This window comes from Rattus norvegicus, chromosome 13 (assembly GCF_021556685.1).
Source record: "Rattus norvegicus strain SHRSP/BbbUtx chromosome 13, alternate assembly SHRSP_T2T, whole genome shotgun sequence".
NCBI classification, from domain to species: Eukaryota; Metazoa; Chordata; class Mammalia; order Rodentia; family Muridae; genus Rattus; species Rattus norvegicus.
Window position 1 is genome coordinate 68,963,616 of NC_141546.1, and position 17,949 is coordinate 68,981,564.

The 17,949-nt window shown below is 42.7% G+C and overlaps 1 long non-coding RNA gene across 1 annotated transcript in view; it reads left to right on the forward strand.

Annotated features, from left to right (window-relative positions):
* The first annotated feature begins 645 nt into the window (after nucleotides 1-645).
* The window catches only part of LOC148001695 (uncharacterized), a 94,964-nt gene continuing 77,660 nt past the window's right edge, over nucleotides 646-17,949 (forward strand). Inside the window, exons 1-2 of the long non-coding RNA XR_015636036.1 lie at nucleotides 646-843; nucleotides 16,925-16,999. This is a non-coding gene — a long non-coding RNA (uncharacterized LOC148001695). The remainder of the gene's footprint in view (nucleotides 844-16,924; nucleotides 17,000-17,949) is intronic.

Here is a 17,949-nt window from a genome sequence, read left to right on the forward strand (position 1 = left end):
TTGTGTGTGTGGGGTTGTGTACTGGTTGTATATGAATAGAGGCAGTTTACCAGAGGCCACAGCACTAACAAAACCGATATATCCTCCCCAGGCAAACTTAAACTGCCATTAGTCTCTTAGAGAGTGGTGAGCCCCTCCCCTTTCCAAAGTGAATGCTGATTGGCCCAACCCTGTGCCCATGCTTGGAGTCATCACTGTTGCAGCAAGCTCATGAGTAGAACTGCTGGGCCAAGTCCAGAGAGCATCTTGCTGTAGCCTCCGTAGTCTCTGTACTCCAGCCCTTATATTCTTCCCACCCTCACTTCCAAATGTTCCTTGAGCCTAATTCAGGATGATAGAGATGTCCCATTTAAGGCTGAGCACTCAACAGTTACTTGTTTCCAGTTTTTGAGCAGCTAAGAATCTGCACAATGCAAAATGAAACCTCTCTGGTAAAAGCTGGGAACAGCACTGCCTGTGGGCATAAGTGTGAATATTTAGAAACCAGTTCTACACCGCATTTACTTAGCAAAACAGTGGATTGTCCCTCCGCCTCCTGACGACCTATGACCTGCCGAGACAGGTAAACTCAACCAGGTTTAAAGTACTAGGCCAGTTTCCTTTTCTGGACAGGCTTTAAGCCAGTCGAAACAGTTGGTTTTCCCCACTGTTGTTATGCCACCATCTTACCAGTAGGCACATTTCACCTAGCTGGTCACTATTAGAGCTCCCAAGTTCAAAGCCATGCAAGACTGTTGAAGACTTTTCTCCCTTAGCGGCCAGCATAGCATCTTCCAGCCCTGGGGAAGGTTCTATCTCCTCTCAGTTCCAGCTTGCTTTCTCTCTGTATGGAAACTAATGAAGGTAATGTATGTGGGGTTGAAGAGAGAAATTGTAAATCAATATACTCATTTAGATAGGAATGGGGGGGCAGAGAGAGAAGTAGACAGAAACAGACACATACACACAGAGAGAGACAGAGACACAGTCACACACAGAGACAGAGACAGACAGACACACACAGAGACAGAGGCACAAAGAGAGAGACAGAGACAGACACAGAGAGAGAGACAGACAGACACACACAGAGAAAGACACACACACATATGGGGGAGGGGGAGAATGAACTAGCTTAACTATCACTGGAAAAAAAAGAAACAGAAGAGAATAGAAGAGAAGAAAGGAAGAAAGAAAGAAAAGAGAAAGAAAGAAAAAGGAAAGAAAAGAGAGAGAAAGAAAAAAGAAAGAAAGGAAAAAGAAAGAAAGAAAGGAGAAAGAAAGAAAAAGAGAAAGGAAGAAAGAAAAAGACAGACAGACAGACAGATAGATAACTGATCTAGGGCTGCAGACAGCTAATTCCCTCTCCATCTGTAGGACACCGAGAAGAACAGCCACCATGGTCTATGTTCCAGTCAGTGACTCGGAACCTAGCTGGGTAAACAATTCCTTCTCCTTTGGCAAAAGAAGTGAGCAAACAGGGCAAGGCTCGCTTGCCTGCAACCCTAGCTCTTGGGAGACCTGGGCAGGAAGATTTCTTCTCCAAGGCCAGGGTAGGCTAGAGATTCAACCATCCTCTCTTGAGCTCTCTCGGTTATTTGGTTTCTATGGGCTGTAATTATAGCGTGGTTATCCTATACTTTATGGCTAATATCACTTATAAGTGAATACATACCATGCATGTCCTTTTGGGTCTGGGTTACCTCACTCAGGATGATGTTCTCCAGTTCCATCCATTTGCCTGCAAAAGTCATGATGTCTTTGTTTTTTTAAAGGCTCTGTAGCAGCCATTGTGTAAATGAACATTTTCTTTATCCATTCTTCAGTTGAGGGACATCGAGTTTGTTTCCAGCTTTTGGCTCTTAGAAATAAAAAAAAAGTAGGAGAGGAGATTGGGAAAAGAGAGGATGCGGCAAAGATTACCTTCTTTCTAGTCTAACATGGTAGATAAGCGCTTGCAGTGCAGATAGTATGATTGAAAAACTATACTTTTATTTGATTACTTTCAACTTCAAAGCTGTAGCAGTGTTTCCTCTGCTAGCCACAGCTTCATTGACTTGGTAGGATCATATTTCATTTAGCCACCACATCCTCTCAATGACTGTGCATTATAGCTAGTATCCAGAATGTACATGGCTTTAGCATCACACATTGCTGGAGCATTTGGTGATGACTTACTAATTGAAGGAACTCCGGCCAGCTTGGATGTAGCAAGCTCCCTAAAGCTAGCCTCCAAGGTCTGTTCCCTTATTTGCCCAATCCCTCATTTGATGACTACCAAGGTCCAGCTATCAAAGTATTGAGGTCCAGGAATCAAAAGCCCCCTTTGTCTCACCTAATTAATATACCCAATTAAAATAGAAAATCTCCTCGTAACACGGGGTCTCCCGTTTTCCTATGTGCCACATCTATTTCCTCTCTATCCAGAGGCTGACCTTTGTCCCACTCTGGGGCAAATATACCTTCCCTAGCTTGCTTGACCTTCTTCCTCCCCTCTCCCTTGTTCCTGTCCCCTTTTCTCTCTTCTTATATTTCCTGTCTTTGTCTTAACCTTGCCCTCTGTCCCTCTGGGGTAAATACATTTCCTTTGCGCTGAGAACTTGGTCTTGGGGGGTCCTGATCTGATCATTTCTCCCTTCATTAATTCAGTTAGATGGCCGTTTTACTAAAACACTGACTGAATTTATTGGAATACGCTAGCAGTGTGAGGCGATGTTTATGTAAACTATAATCAGCAACTAAGCTGGAAGGCATATGATAACGCAATTAAATTATTTCTAGAAAACAGTAAGTATAAATAGATTTTAAAATCTGAAACGAAGGCATAATATTTATGCACAGTAAAATAAAGATGCAGGAGAAGTGCTGTGATCAGAAGAGGAAAGACAGAAGTACAGACCATCAGTAAAGACAATGAATTGGAACTTGCTGAAAAAAAAAGAGAAAGAAACAGCCCTGTTTGTTATGTAATAGTTATTTGAGATACTAATATAGGGGCTGGGGAGATAATTCAAACAGCAAAGCATTGCCTCACAGACCTGAATCCAGATCCCCAAACCCATGTAAAAGCCACACATGGTGGCATGTCCTTGTAAACTCAATGATCATGAGATGCAGGCAAAGGCAGGCTGATCCCTGGACACTCGAAGTCAGCTGGTCTAGCCTACTTGGTGAAGTTCTAGATCGAAAAAAAAAAAGACTCCATCTCAGAGGACGGAAGGCTTCTGAGGCATGGCACCCATGGCTATCCTCTGACTTTCATACACATGGGCACCCGCATGCACAGGCAAGCCTGCACATACGTGTGCACCCCACTCCACACCCAAGCACCGCGCATACTCATCCCTAAGAAGCAAATAGTAAATCTGCCTCGTCATTAAAAAAAGAAAGCAATTGAATTAACTGTTTTAAATCAGAATTAAGGACGCAAAACTGTCTTCTAAATGATTTATAGCAACAGGCTGAGCCTGTTACATTAGCCAGTTATAAAATAGCTTGGAATTTGGTCCAGTTAAAACTTTGAAGTGTACTTGGGACACTTTTAGTATGCAAATGTGTTTTTGCCACTATAGCCTTTTTTTTTTTAAGTGAAAACAGGGTCTCATTCTGTACACTGGCCATACACACACACACACACACACACACACACACACACACACACACACACACACAGAGAGAGAGACAGAGACAGAGACAGAGACAGAGACAGAGACAGAGAGATAAAGTATGTTATTTGTTATGGAAATTTTGCTAAGATATTTTGAGGAAAAGACTATAATGAATTTTACAAAATGTGAAACATCATTTTGGTTTGGCCACAAAACATTTTCTCACTGTTTTATATCCATTCCCCCCTCTGTAATAGCATCAAAGATCCAGAGACTGAAAAATGTGAAAAATCGCTAAATTCAAACATTTACTTGCTTTGTTCCTCTGTCTTATATGTATTTAAAATTTATTCCCAGTTTTCAAAAGCAGACTCTTTGAAAAGTGTTACAGATACAGTTAGAGATTTTATAGCCTATATGTACGAATGGGTGTGAGTCACTGCTGGTTTACCAAGCTTGCTGCGAAGTGAGGAGACAATAAACTCGATGGTCTTATGTGCTTTGCCAGTGCGTGCCTGTTGAGTAATGGGAGAGTTGTCCAACGATCGACTATACCATCGCTCCAATATTTAAAAACAAAAGGAATGCTTGCCAAATACCCAATCATCAAAGAAAATGCCAGTATGTTATTTACAAGTTTCATGATACGACACTTCTCATCTGAGCAATGCAATTTGAAACTGAGGGAAAAAGAAAATCTTGTGGAAGACTTAGTCAGTTTTGGTTTTTGTTGTTGTTTATTTTCCGTGTTTTTGTTTTTGCTGAAGTCGAATATGTCAGGATAAAAATGTCGACAGCTTTTCCACTTTCTGTAGTGTGGACCAAGATGTGCAAGGTTTTCGGTTCTTGGATTTCAGCAGGAATGGCGGAAGGGTACACAGGCCTCTCTAACTGAGGAGTTGATGGCTGCTGGGAGGAGAGTCATTATTCTTCAGGGTTATGACTCCTGGTAGGTTGCCTGTGCTCCAGTGGATGGACCCAAACTCATGAACAGGTGGCCAGAATGAGGTTTAATAACCTCATTAATAGTTTAATAAAAGGGACATGAAGTTGGGAGGAGGACACGTTTGGCCACTTCCAGGATGGTTTGGGATAGTAGATATAAGCAAAATTCATTGTATACATTTATAAAATTCTCAAAGAATAAATAAAGATATAACTTTTTGGATTACCCAAAGTATGTTACAATTAGTTGTAATGCTATATAAATTAGTCGCAAAACTAAAGAAAAATTGAAAGTGGATCGCTAATGTTTTATATACACTTGGAGTTTCTTCTTTCTACTGCTTATTTCTGATGTAGTAAAATCACAAGTACACACACTTTTAAAGAGACAAGGGAGGTCAGAGGAAACTGTTTCTGTTTCTTCAGCCGTGAATAACTCTGGTAGAGAACCACTTTTCGGGTCAAGTCCTTTAGTTTCTGTTTGGAGGCAGGGCTGGTAGAGTGGTGGGTGGCGCACCAGACTGTATCATGTCACGTGACCTTCTAGCACCCTCCTTAAGGAAGCACAGTGAGCAAACAATTACCAAAGAGATTCCTTTCCTACTTCCTTGACAGAAAGTAGCGATCTAGGATGCCCCTTGGGAATTCTGAGCAGAGTGTGACGCATGCTTAGCTGCAGGGCGAGCAGTGGGTGCCCATGCACAGGAAGTTAGAGCAGTTGACCCAAAAGCATTTTGCCAATAGTTTAATTGTACTCATTTAAAACTGTCGACTGGAACGAATGCCTCACTGAGTTTATAACCTTTTAATTCCAGGTTTCTCGTTTTCCTTACTGTTTGAGAAACCCTGGTTCCCACAGTTACCACAGTCAGATCAGGGAAAGCACAAAAGCAAATGGCGCGAGAACTGTCTGTGTATGGAGAAGGCCCTGATGCCCGTGGAACGTCTCTGGCTGGGTTACTACTTCCTTAGTCATTTTTTTCCATTTTACCATACTGCCATCTTTCCTTCATGAGGATGTAGGAAGAGTGGGAAGAATGGCACGGTCCAGGCGACTTACTGATTATCCTACGTCACTATACTGAATCCTCACAAGGAGGCATGGCCACCTTCACTTCAAGAGGAAGGGTCAGAAAGCAAGGAAATCCCTGTATATTGCAGAGCGGTGAGTCTGGTCCCATGCTTTTGTCCAGGATGCACTCCCTACACTGTCCTAGCTCAGCACGAGAGCTAAGAAGCAAGGTTTGGGAGGAGTGACTTCCTGAGATGCTATTTTAGCCTTTTTCTATTACCTACCGCTGCGTTTATGAAACACCTTTGGAATTAGCAGTCCCACATTGGAAAACAAATGACGGATATGGCAAGTGTCCATGTAGGATGCTGAGACGGCTCTGTGGGTAAGGTGCTCGTTGTACAAGCACGAGGGCCTGAGTTTGCATCCCTAGCACACATGTGAAAGCTGAGTGTGGTGAGATGTAATCTCAGTGGTGAGAGAGGGAGACAGGAGAATCGCCAGGGCTCACTAGACACTCGGTCTATCCAAGCAGTAAGATATCAGCTTCAGGTTCAGTCATGCGCGCGCGCATGCGCGCGCACACACACACACATACCACAAGGGAATGAGAGTATATGAATGAAGTAAACCATTTTTTTTTTTAAAGAAAAGGGGGCCGGGTTGCTCAGTGACTGAGCAAGCATTAAGACCTAAACTTAGATACTAGCAGCCACATAAAAAGTTAAATACAGCGACACTGTCTCTTGACACCAGAGACAAACTGCACTTTTAGCATGCTTCAGTTTGTAAGGTGAGCCCAGGTTCCAGCCTGAGCTCGGGGGAACTCACCGTCCTTCGTTTTTTCTGACCTTTCCACATGTGAATTTGTGCCCAACTCCCAACTTAATAACCACAATCTTAATTTTAGTTCTTAAATCCCGGAGGCATACATGCTAATTGGCCATTAGGTCCTTTGGTTGTGTTTAAGCCTCCAATCCAATCTTTTGGCTTCCAATTTTGCCTTTTGCCTCCCAGGAAAACGTCCCACTCTGGGTTCAGTCTTCAGATTCTAATTTAGCCATTTGGTTACATGGCCAGAAGGAGCTGGAGTAGGAAGGCTGATGTGTCTAAAGTCTGGCAGTGAGGGACCCTAACAAAATCTGTGGCATGTGAATTCAGCAACTGGTGTGTTCCGCTTGGAGTTTATGAGAAATGGGAGCTGAGAGTTTTGTGCTAACAGCTCTTATGGCGACTTGAAATAAACTAGCGTCATGTAAGAGAAGGAAATCTCAACTGAGAAAATAGCTCCATAAGATGGGGCTGTAGGCAAATCTGCCGCGCGTTTTCTTAATTAGTAATTGATGTGGGAGGGCCCAGTCCACTGCCATGGTGCCACTCCTGGGTTGGAGGTCCTGGGTACTATAAGAAAAGCAGGCTGAGCAAGTCATGTTGAGGAAGCCAGTACACAGTTCCTCCATGGCCTCTGCATCGGCTCCTGCTTCCAGGTTCTTGCCTTGCTTGAATTTCTGCCTTGGATATCCTCATAGGACTTCAGCTCAGGGTATGTAAGCCAAACATCTCTTTCCTCCCCAAGTTGCTTTTGGTGATGGTGTTTATTGCAGCCATAGTAACTATGTAACTATGACAGACAGGATACTCCAGAGATGCTGTACCAATGAGAGAGAGGCCTAGAAAACTCTAGTGCCTACCCACTTAATTCCTTATAACTAAGAGCCCCCTATAAGTAATTAACCTGTTAGGTCTAGGGAGCTGTGAGGCTTCCTATCTGCAGTTGGTTAGCTGTGTCTCAGGAGAGCTGGTGGTGCAGGCTGAGACATACAGACAGCAGCTAGCTTCAGAACTCAAAATCGAAATTCTTACACTCCGCTGCCAGGAGTGTAAACAGGTAGCACCCCATGGGAAAGCCAGAGCATGCTCTGTAATTATGCCAGGTGTACCATATCTAGCAATTCTGCCGCTATGTATAACCGAAAATAATGTGCACATCTGTGGGTGGAAATGTTCCTATCACATTGTTCATCATAGCCTCAAATTAGAAGCTGTAAATGTCATCGGTAGACTGCACAAACAAATGAGCTCAAAATGCACACGAAAAAGGTGTGCTCGCATGGTGGAGAGCTGTCACACAGTGGCCACCGGTGAATGGCACTGAAAAGAAAACTTCATATTGACTCGGATCTTTGCAGTCTACGACCTCATATAAACGAGACATGAAAAAGCGAGGCTAAACAAGTCAGTTGGACTTAAACTAAATTCAGAGTTAGCTCATGAACACGCTTCCCGTGAGACAGCTTTTAGGCTGTGACTAGACCTGTAAGGACCATGCTCCCACCCCATCTTTAAAACCTAGTCCTCCAGAGGATGGCTGCGGCGAACCGGAAGAACTTCAGATGGCAGCAGTGGAGGCAAAGTCATCCCGCCCAAAGCAGCTCACCGGATAGAGGCTGCGTGAGGAATCCTGCAGCACAGGGAGGATGGAGTCCGCAGCCACGTCACCTGGTCCAGTTTCCGCTCCGCAGCGTGCTTGCTGTGAGGTCTGAGGAGTGATACTCGCCAGCCGCTGTGGGCTGAATGTATGTGGGAACCCAATCACAAACGTGACAGAATTAAATATGGGTGCTAGGGCTTCCAGGAGCTGCTCAAAGGACAGAGACCTCACGAAACGGAGAGTGGCTATGAAATCTAAGGGAGCTAATTTGTCTCTTCCCATCATGCACAGCTAGCAGTGCATCTTTGAAGCAGAAAATTAGCCACTGTCAAGTGCTGAATCCGATCACGCCTTGATTTTGGACTCTCTAGCTTCTAAATCATGACAATGAATTTTTGGTATTTATAAGCTAAAAGAAAACCACAACGGCCAAGAACAAAGCACACACAGTATGAATGAATCTCGCAAGCATGATGGCGAGCAAGAGAACCATTCACAAAGGGCTACATAATGCATGACTCAAGTTACCCAAAACTAAAACGGCCAGAGCTGATCTCTGTTGTATAGAGCATAAGGGGTGGCTTTGGGACGGGAATAAACATTGGGCGGAGTGTCAAAGATAGCTTCTAAGCAGAGAATAATAGTTTTGTTTAGAGAGTTAAGTGCTGTTTGTTTATTCGATTTTAAACAAAGTTTCAATTTAGTTACACAGTAGATTAATTGTTTTTCGAACCGCGGGCTGATTTGATAACATTAGGAAACATTCTTTTTTTTTTTTAAGATTTATTTATTTATTTCATGTATGTGAGTACACTGTCACTGACTTCAGACATGCCCTTTACAGATGGTTGTGAGCCACCATGTGGTTGCTGGGATTTGAACTCAGGACCTTTGGAAGAGCAGTCAGTGCTCTTAACCACTGAGCCATCTCTCCAGCCCAGGAAACATTCTTAAATTGGTATTCTATCCACAAAGGTGCATTGAAGAATGGATTTCTTTTTTATTATTGGTTATTTTACTTATTTACATTTCAAATCTTATCCTCCTTTCCAGTTTTCCCTCCAAATGTCCCCTATCCCCTCTCCCCTTCCTCCTTCTTCTATGAGCGTACTCCCTCCCCCCATTCACCCACTACTGCCTCAGCACCCTAGCATTCCCCTATCCTGGGTCATCCAGCCTCCACAAGACCAAGGGCTCCTCCCATTGATGCCTGATAATGCCATCCATCCTCTGCTACATATGTGGCTGGAGCCAGGGGTCGCTCCATGTGCATTCTTTGGTTGGTGGTTTAGTCCCTGGCAGCTCTGAGGGGTCTGGTTGGTTGATATTGCTGTTCTTCCAGTGGGGTTGCAAACTGGTTTAGCTCCTTCAGTCCTTCCCCTAACTCCTGCATTGGGGTCTCCGTGCTCAGTCCGATGGTTGGTTGCAAGCTTAAGTACCTATAATTTTCCTCCAAATTTTATTTGCATAAGATTTACATACTTTTGAGAGTGTGTAAAACTATAGAGATAAAAAATTGTGCAAATGTTAGAGAGGCTTCTGTAAGCATAAAAGTTCCATACAGAAAGCATAAAGGTGAGGCTGTGCAGGTCAAGTTCAGGAGGGGTCTGCAGTCACATCACCTGCTCCAGGATGGAGGGAAAGGTGGCTGTAGAGAGAAACTGGGGCACCCGTGGAAGGTTTGGAGGGTTAGGGACTGTTCTTCATCTCAGAGACTGCAGAAAGTCGGGAAGGGTTTTGGGCAGTGACATTCCTTTCCCCAGTTCTTTGTATTTCCAAAACTATGAATTGTAAAAATGATTTTTCCCTGTCACAAAATCCAAAGTGGTGGGTTAGGAAGTTGATACCTAAAATGGCTAAGTAGTTTATCCCAAGTCAGTAAAAGTGAGCTTTTACCAACTACTTATTTACAAGTGTGTGTTCTTGCTTGAGTTTTTGTTATCGTTTGCATGCAGGAACCCACAGCGGCCAGGAGAGGGCGCCAGATCTCTAGAATTGGAATTCTACACAGTTGTGTACCTTGACATGGGTTTTGAAAACCAAACCTGGGTCCTCTGCAAGATCAGCAAGTACTCTTAACTCCTGAGCCATCTAGTCAGTCCTCAGTTCTGCCTTCTTTTTTTTATTCTTTTTTTTTTTTCGGAGCTGGGGACCGAACCCAGGGCCTTGTGCTTCCTAGGCAAGCACTCTACCACTGAGCTAAATCCCCAACCCGTTGCCTTCTTTTAAAGAACGGTTCCCCCTCCCCCCCAAACCAGAGCATTGGAAGGATTCTAAAAATAGTTTTATTTCTTGGTGACGGGAAGCACTGGGTTGGTAGAGAATGCAAGGAAAAACCCAGTGGCATTATGAGCGGCCATCATCCAGGATGAAGGGCTAGCATGGTTCCCATAGCAATAAAAATCTTAGCTACAGAACTTTGTCTTTCCTAGGCCAGAGAGTATGATCTGATGATCTTGTCCAAGCTATGAAGTCAGAGGCACTCAGGTCTGTGTGAGCTCAGGGCTGTGCCTCTAGAAAAATATCTTTTTAAAATTTTAGAAAGCTGTAATTAATGGTTCTTCCTTCTTGTCTCAGGAATATTCTGCTGCTCGGTGATGCACGTTATGAATTATCTTTTTGAAATTTTCCATTTCTTCCACAGCCTTTGGATTTGGCGGAGAGAATTAGGAAGGTTGAGATTTCTCTTTACCCATACTGAAATCTGTATCAGTGCTGGAGATCTGAACGACTAATGCTGTGAAATATGCATTCCCGCCTTCCTGCCCAGCCACACCCTTGATTTTACGTGGGAGTCTGGGTTCAGCTTCCAGGTCCAACCCTTCTCAGTCTGTGACTTAAAGCAGCTTACCAGGGCTCCTGGCCTCTTGGCCTCTCTAACTACTTTATGGGATACAAACCTAGTACTTGCTTCACTAATGTGTGCAAAGTGCTAAACACATAGCCAGAAAGTTTATTATTGTTCTATTAAGACAGGTTTTCTGGACTTTCTGCAATTTAATGGATATGTTCTTAGCAATTTTCAGCACTGATTATCTAAGGAGCCAGGCAACGTAGTGCTTAAATAGAATATTTTCAACAATTCAACCGATTCGCTCCCCGCATTTCCCCTCTCTACAAAATATGAAATAAAAACGAGAAGGATTAAGACTCACATTAAGTGCATTTGAGAGGTATTACTATTATAAAGCACTTAAAATCCAAGATGGACTCTGATTGGCTAATTTCAAGTCCTTGTCGTTAGCCTCCAAGGGTATGAATAGAAATAGATTCTCCGTGCTACTTTACAAAAGTGTAAATACAGCTGTTCGTGTTTTTACAGATATATTGGCTCACTATACCTGAAAAACCTGGGCCCTCACTCTGCAACTGTGAAGAACTCAAACTATTAGCTTCCCTGGCCCTTTAAAGGGAGGTGAGCATTGCACTCCTCTCACTGAGTTGTTGTGAGTTTTAAAGCAGTCAATATAAAGGAGCTTAGCAAGTAATCCAAACTCATTAAATGAGGGCATAAAAAGGCATCACCTGGGCCACCTGGCGCTTCATTACAAGTTAGCATGGCCTGGCTTCTGCCTGCTGTTTGTGCTGCCTGACAGCACCCACAGCTGCCTCTCCACCAGAACCCAGCACTCAGCCCAAAGAAGCTACTGGCTCAAGAGGGAACGGCCTTATCTTCAAGGGCAAACCCCAGCCGGCAGCAGAACAAAAGACTGCCTCTCTGCTCAAGGTGGCTTATTTTGTGGTGTATCTTCTGATTCCTTGTGGAACGAAGCAAAACTAGTTTTCAGCTATGCACACCCTCCGGTTTGAGGTTTTAACTTGTGTAAGACTCTTACTACTGTGAGAATACTGTTTTAAGTTATTTATAAGCACCTTCATTTCCATCCTGGCTCATGAGGAATCCAATTAAAGATCACTGCCATTGGAAGCGATCCCAGGAAGATGACTGACCTATGACAGGATCCTCTGGATCTCAAGATATTACTGGCCGACACTGCCACTACTGTGCCCTATAAAATACATTCATTTGTGAATACTAAAACCAACAGCAGGCGATAAAAACGAGGCCAAGTCATTGTAGCAAACCAGTCTAACACTGTAAAGATAGAGAAAGGGTGTAGACAGCTGGTTGGTTTATAAAAGACAGCCATGACAAGGGTAACGCCCATGCCTTTATTTATTCTGCTTATTAGTTGGTTTTATGGCCTTTTAGTCTTTCATCATCGATCTTGTTATATACAGCACAATCAAGACAGTGGTAAGAACCTAAAACAGCCAAGGTTTTACTAATGCAACATCCAAGTACATACCACAAACTTCACCAATGTAAATGCAGAACGCCACCAAATTCCACATTGAGATATCCATGTTAGGACCTCCACTTGGCATGAAGTCAGTCCCAACAACACTTCAGTATCTTAAAAAGGACTTGGAAAAGCTGATTTTATTAAGAAGTATGGGGACACTAGCCATGAGAACCAGGGAGAAATATCTATTCACAAATATTAAAACATAAGCTATGACAACTAGAACAGTATGGCATTGCTATGAAAGAAATGGTAGACATAGTTCAGGATGAAGTGTATCGTCACCAACAGGTTTGTGAAGTATGAGGGATCAATGGTAAAAACACCATTCTGCTCAGTGTGAGTGTATCAGAGGTGGGGTAAGGGTCTGTTGGGAGCCCCTGGTCCAGATGGTACTGTTAGAGGCTGCCTGTGAGATCTCTGGTTCATCTTGTTCCTCCATTTCCTGAGACAGAGAAGGCATTCTTTAAACCTGGACTGATTTTTTTCTGACACTTTGTATATGAAAATTTTAATCATAGTTTAAAAAAACTGGAAATGTATGCTTAGAATTAATCATGAAAGAAATAAGTGATTTAATTACAGGACTTTGAAGAGACAGGGTTATATTAAAAAGCAAGGTAAGAGTCAAGTAAGTGACAGACAAAAGATTAATGTGGAGAAATCCCTGAAAGTAATAAGAAAATCATAAAGTATACTGTATTAGGGGCGTTTCATATAAAAGACTGTTCATTAAAGTGAGATTGTTACAAGTAAATATATACAGGAAAGTATATTACTGTTAGGTTAGCAGAATAATTCCCCCAGTAACAACCCGATTGACTGGGAGCTACTCAACCCCAGTGAGAGCATGGTTGAGCATGAATGTGCAGGTGTGCCTTGCTGTCTCAGGAGATGGCCGAATGGCTGTACAAGTCAAGCCCTGTAAAACCTCCAGAGGGTTATATATGGAAAGGTTTCTTCCTTCTCTATATTCTAAAGATACTCACCCTCCTCAGGAAATGACCTAAAATTTCAAATTAAAATTAAGTCACAATTTAAGATAAAGTAAAAAAAAGTTAAATTTAAGTCAAAAATTAAGATATTCACAATAGTATGCTTAGAACATATACGATATGACACATACATATACATGTATAAAACACATATATAGAAGATACTGTGTGTATGCATGTCATACTATTGTGTCTCGCTATAATAGTAGAAGGGTGACGTCAAATGTCTGTCTGTTTCCACGGACTATTTGTAGCTAGGAAGCATAATAGCTGTAAAGGCTGTCCAGTCCACATCTGATCACTGCATGTTAATTGGTGACATGTGACATCACTGGACAATAAGCAGTAGCGACAATGGTTCTGCCAATCACATGGCCTCTTTCCACTAGGTCTGTGGCAGGCCAATCCTGGCACTGGTTTTTAAGTATAGATTGTTAGGCATTATTATGTGACCTGATTCTTAGCCAGTGTTTTATTCCATAATAAAATGACTGCTTGACTCAGTGGGCGCCTTAACTTGGAAACTTGTTTCGATTCCATTTGTGGATGGTTTCTACTATAACGTTATAGGAAATTCTCCCATGCTCTTTTTGTTTGTTTTTGACAGGATTCCTGATTGCTGGATGGATAATAAGCCTTTCTCCATCTTTAAGAAAGCAGATCTCCTTACAGATTTGATTTTCCATATGAACTTTGTCATTTCTGAGAACAGTCTCTGCCTCTCTGATAGCCCTGTGGTGGACATAACAGCTTCAACGGAGACTAACACCTCACATTTCTCTACCTTTCTCGGCCCCAGCAGTCAGTGAGGAGAAGTAACCTTTAACCTTCCTGATGCCGAGACCCTTTAATACAGTTCCTTATTCAAGTCACGGTGATCCCCCAACCACAAATTTGTTGCCACTTCATAACTGTGAATTTGCTACTGTTATGAATCATAACGTAAATATCTTTTTTCTGATGGTCTTTGGTGACCCCTGGGTCATTTGACCCCTGTATGGGATTGTGACTCACAGGTTGAGAATTATTGTTCTACAGGTGTCACTAAAAACTGTGCCCAAGCCCATCGCTCTTACTGCCTGTGTCCTTTTGAGCCATGTTCAAAGATGCTGCTGCTGTAAACTGAAGGGACCCTACGTCTAAGTCATTAGCCCAGAGTTCATTATATTTTAAATAACGCTCCTTCTGCTTTTCTCATGCTTCTCTATCTTGGTTCCTGAGTGGTGTATTTTTCTCCTCTTCAAATACAGAATGGTTCTTCCCTTGGCAATCTTTGATTTTAATTCATTCCCCCTCCCCAACAAATTGCTTTTCCTTTTAATATTAGCTTCTCCTTTGAACTGTTTTGTGATTTCCTGACTACTTAATTTTGAAATACAGCACTGAGATTTCAGCACAGGGCTAAGTCTGTAGCCCAGTTCTACGGTAGAGTGCTTTCTAGCATCAAAAGCTCTGGGTTTGATCCCAGTACTGCATAAGCCACATACAGTGGTACATGCCTATGGTTTCAGTTCTCAAAAAGTAGAGGCAGGGGCATTGGAAGGGGCTCGAGAGCAGCTTCGGCTATGTAGGAAGTTTGAAGACAGCCTAAACTTAGTGACAGATCCTGTTCCCAAATAAAACAGAACAAAATTTTTAAGTAAGGGAATGAATGGCTCTTATAGATTGTCATTGATCTTACTGTATTATGTGTGGAGCCCAACTGTTCTTTGAGCAAACCACATACTTTAGTATATAAAAATCCTTTACTTAACTTTCCAGACAGAACAATGCTACTGTAGTAACTCCCCTGAAGAAGATACGACACACCTATCTGACTGTTCTGGGAGCAAGGTGTAGAATGAGCTCATTGTTGAAACTCACAGTTTTCACTGGATTCTGTCTGTAGCACCCACGGTGCCAACATCTGGAATCCTTCTTAGTCATTTGCACCGAAGGATCAACTTTGGTTCTTTTGCAGGGGTTGGTCATTTGCCTGGGTCATTTTGGACAGGTGTCTGAAGGGACCTAAGTAGTTCTTACAGGGGTTTTGGCCCAGGCTCCCATTATCAGTACATGGCAGCCCCCTTGGAATGCTAAGCCTTTCCAGGAAGTCACCAGCTAATTAACACATCTTCTGAAGATGTTTGGACTTTGCCTTCCCCCCTTTCCCCAAAGCAGCTACTATGCCTCCATGTTGTGCAGGACTTGGTATAAATGAGAATTTTCAAAATCACTAAATTTTATTCTTATCAATGACTTCCATCTACATGTATCTTGTATATATATACATATATATATATATATATACTTTTATTTATTCATTGGAAATTTGCTACATTTGAGGACAGGGAAGAAATGTTTTAAAAACAATAAATGGTGGATCATGTTATTTAACAGTATAGGTTGCTTTCATAATGGAAACATCAAAATAAAATCATCACAGGACAGGCACTACCACATCTAACAGACGTCTGGGCAAACACATTAACAAAGGGGCCAGCGCACACGGTTCACTTGACCTTCCACCCAGTCCCCTTCTCCCAAGAGGTTATCAAGGGTTTCATGGAACTATGTGCTTGTTTGTGCAATTCTTGGAATAGTAAAGAAGTCCAGTTCCTCAATCTCACAAAGACTTGTTCAGAAGACTCACGTTGTTAAAATCCCCCTTGAGAATTATTTTCTGTGAATTTGTACAAATAGCATGAACAGAAATGAATATTTCACCCTTTACTGCTCGGCTCTTGGGTTCCTTCTCTGAGCACACCTATAAGCACGAGAACTTGCTTACAAGGGATGGGCAGGGAAGTATCGTTTGGAATCATTGAGCGCTAGTACTCGAGTTCATTCCTGAACCTTGTCCATTTTCTTACTGAACCTCAGTTCGATTAAAGTTCCAAAGGCTGTTCATTCTCTTCTCCCTTTACTCCACAATCATGGAAAGAAACTTTTCTATATCATCATATTCTTGGAGAATCTCTCCTGAGGAAACAATCCAAGATTAAAAATATTCAGATTAACACTTTAATCCCGGCATTTGGGAGGTCAAGACAGGCAGATCTCTGTATTTACGGCTATCCTGGTTTATATAGGGAGTTCCAGGACAGCCAGCACTGTATAGTGAGAGTCTGTCTCAAAAACGAAACAAAACAAAACAACAAATGAACAAAAATTCCCCAAAAATTGGATTATAAAATTTACACAGCATTCACATTAGAATAGCTGGAGGTTTGTTTATCTGCTTGCTTGCTTATTTATTATTTATTTATTTATTTATTTATTTATTTATTTATTTATTATTTAGCATGGGTGTTTTGCCTGCATACATGTCTACACACCACATGAGCACCTGCTGCCTGTGGAAGTCAGAAAAAGGCATTGGATCCCTTGGGACTACAGTACAGACGACTGTGAGCCACCATGTGGGCTCTGGGAGTTGAGCTCAGGTCCTCTGGAAGATCATCCAGTGTTCTTAGCTGCTGGGTCATCTCTCCAGTCCTTCTGTGTGGTGGTTTATGCACTCTTATATTCGAATGCTTAGGGCGTGGCACTATTCGAAAGGATAAGGAGGTGTGGCCTTCTTGGAGTCATTGTCACTGGGGGGGAGGTGGACTTCAAGGTTTCAAAAGTCCAAGCTAGGCTCACTGTCTCTCCCTTTCTGCTACCTGCAGATGCAGATGTGGATCTCAGCTATCCTGTGCTGCCATGCTCTCCACCATAAGGATAATGGGCTAAACCTCTGAAATGTAAGCCAGCCCCAATTAAATGCTTTCCTTTATAAAAGTTGCCTTGGTCAGGGTGTCTCTTCACAGCAACAGAACACCGACTAAGACATAGACACACTTTCTCTTATACACACATATGCAAACAGTTATATGTGTGTGTGTGTGGACACATACACCCCCCTCAACTTATCCCTGCTAGGTATTCTTAATTGCACAAGGGAGGGAAAGGATCCGCTATAGAGAGGAGCATACCGTTCATCTTTAGTAACCGGAGGAAGGCAGAGTATATGGATACAGATGGTTGGAGGTGGGTAGATGAGGTTGTGGGAGTTTGTGGAAGTTCTCTTCTGATTGCTCCAATTTTGCCAAAGAAAGTAAGAAGCGAGGTCGTCTGCTGAGAGTGAGAATGGGGGCAGAGGTGCTGGATGTGTGAAGAGAAAGGGAAAGGTGTGACATACTCTAGTAGTGGGGGTGGGGATGAGCTACAAGGAAATGCAGCATGGATGCTGGCAGCCTTCTGGGTCCTCCTGAGGATGGGAAGGTTAATATAAAGTGAAGCAAGACAAGACGGTATGGGTTTGTGAGAGTTCTTGGCCACTTTCAATTATCATACGTTTGTAGGCCAGAGCAGCAAACAATGGGAGGTTAGATAAATAAATGGGATGAAACAAAATGTGTATGTGCAGTGGGAATTTCTGCTTGGGAACTGTCTGTCCTACTGGAGGTGGAGGAGAAGGGGTTAGGCTTGAGGTTACATAAAGCCATCTGGGCATGAGAAGGTGAGAGAATGGAGTTAGTCCTGCAATCTTGTATGACACAAGGTTTGGGACCCTAGTAAAGGTGATTCCAGAACTCAAGGCAGACGTGAATGAGAGAAAGTCTTACAGTGTTGCTCTGTGAGCATTTGGGATGTGGAGGCTGATCCCAGGACCTGCTTTGAGAGAACCTGCTCATACCACCTGTGCAGCACT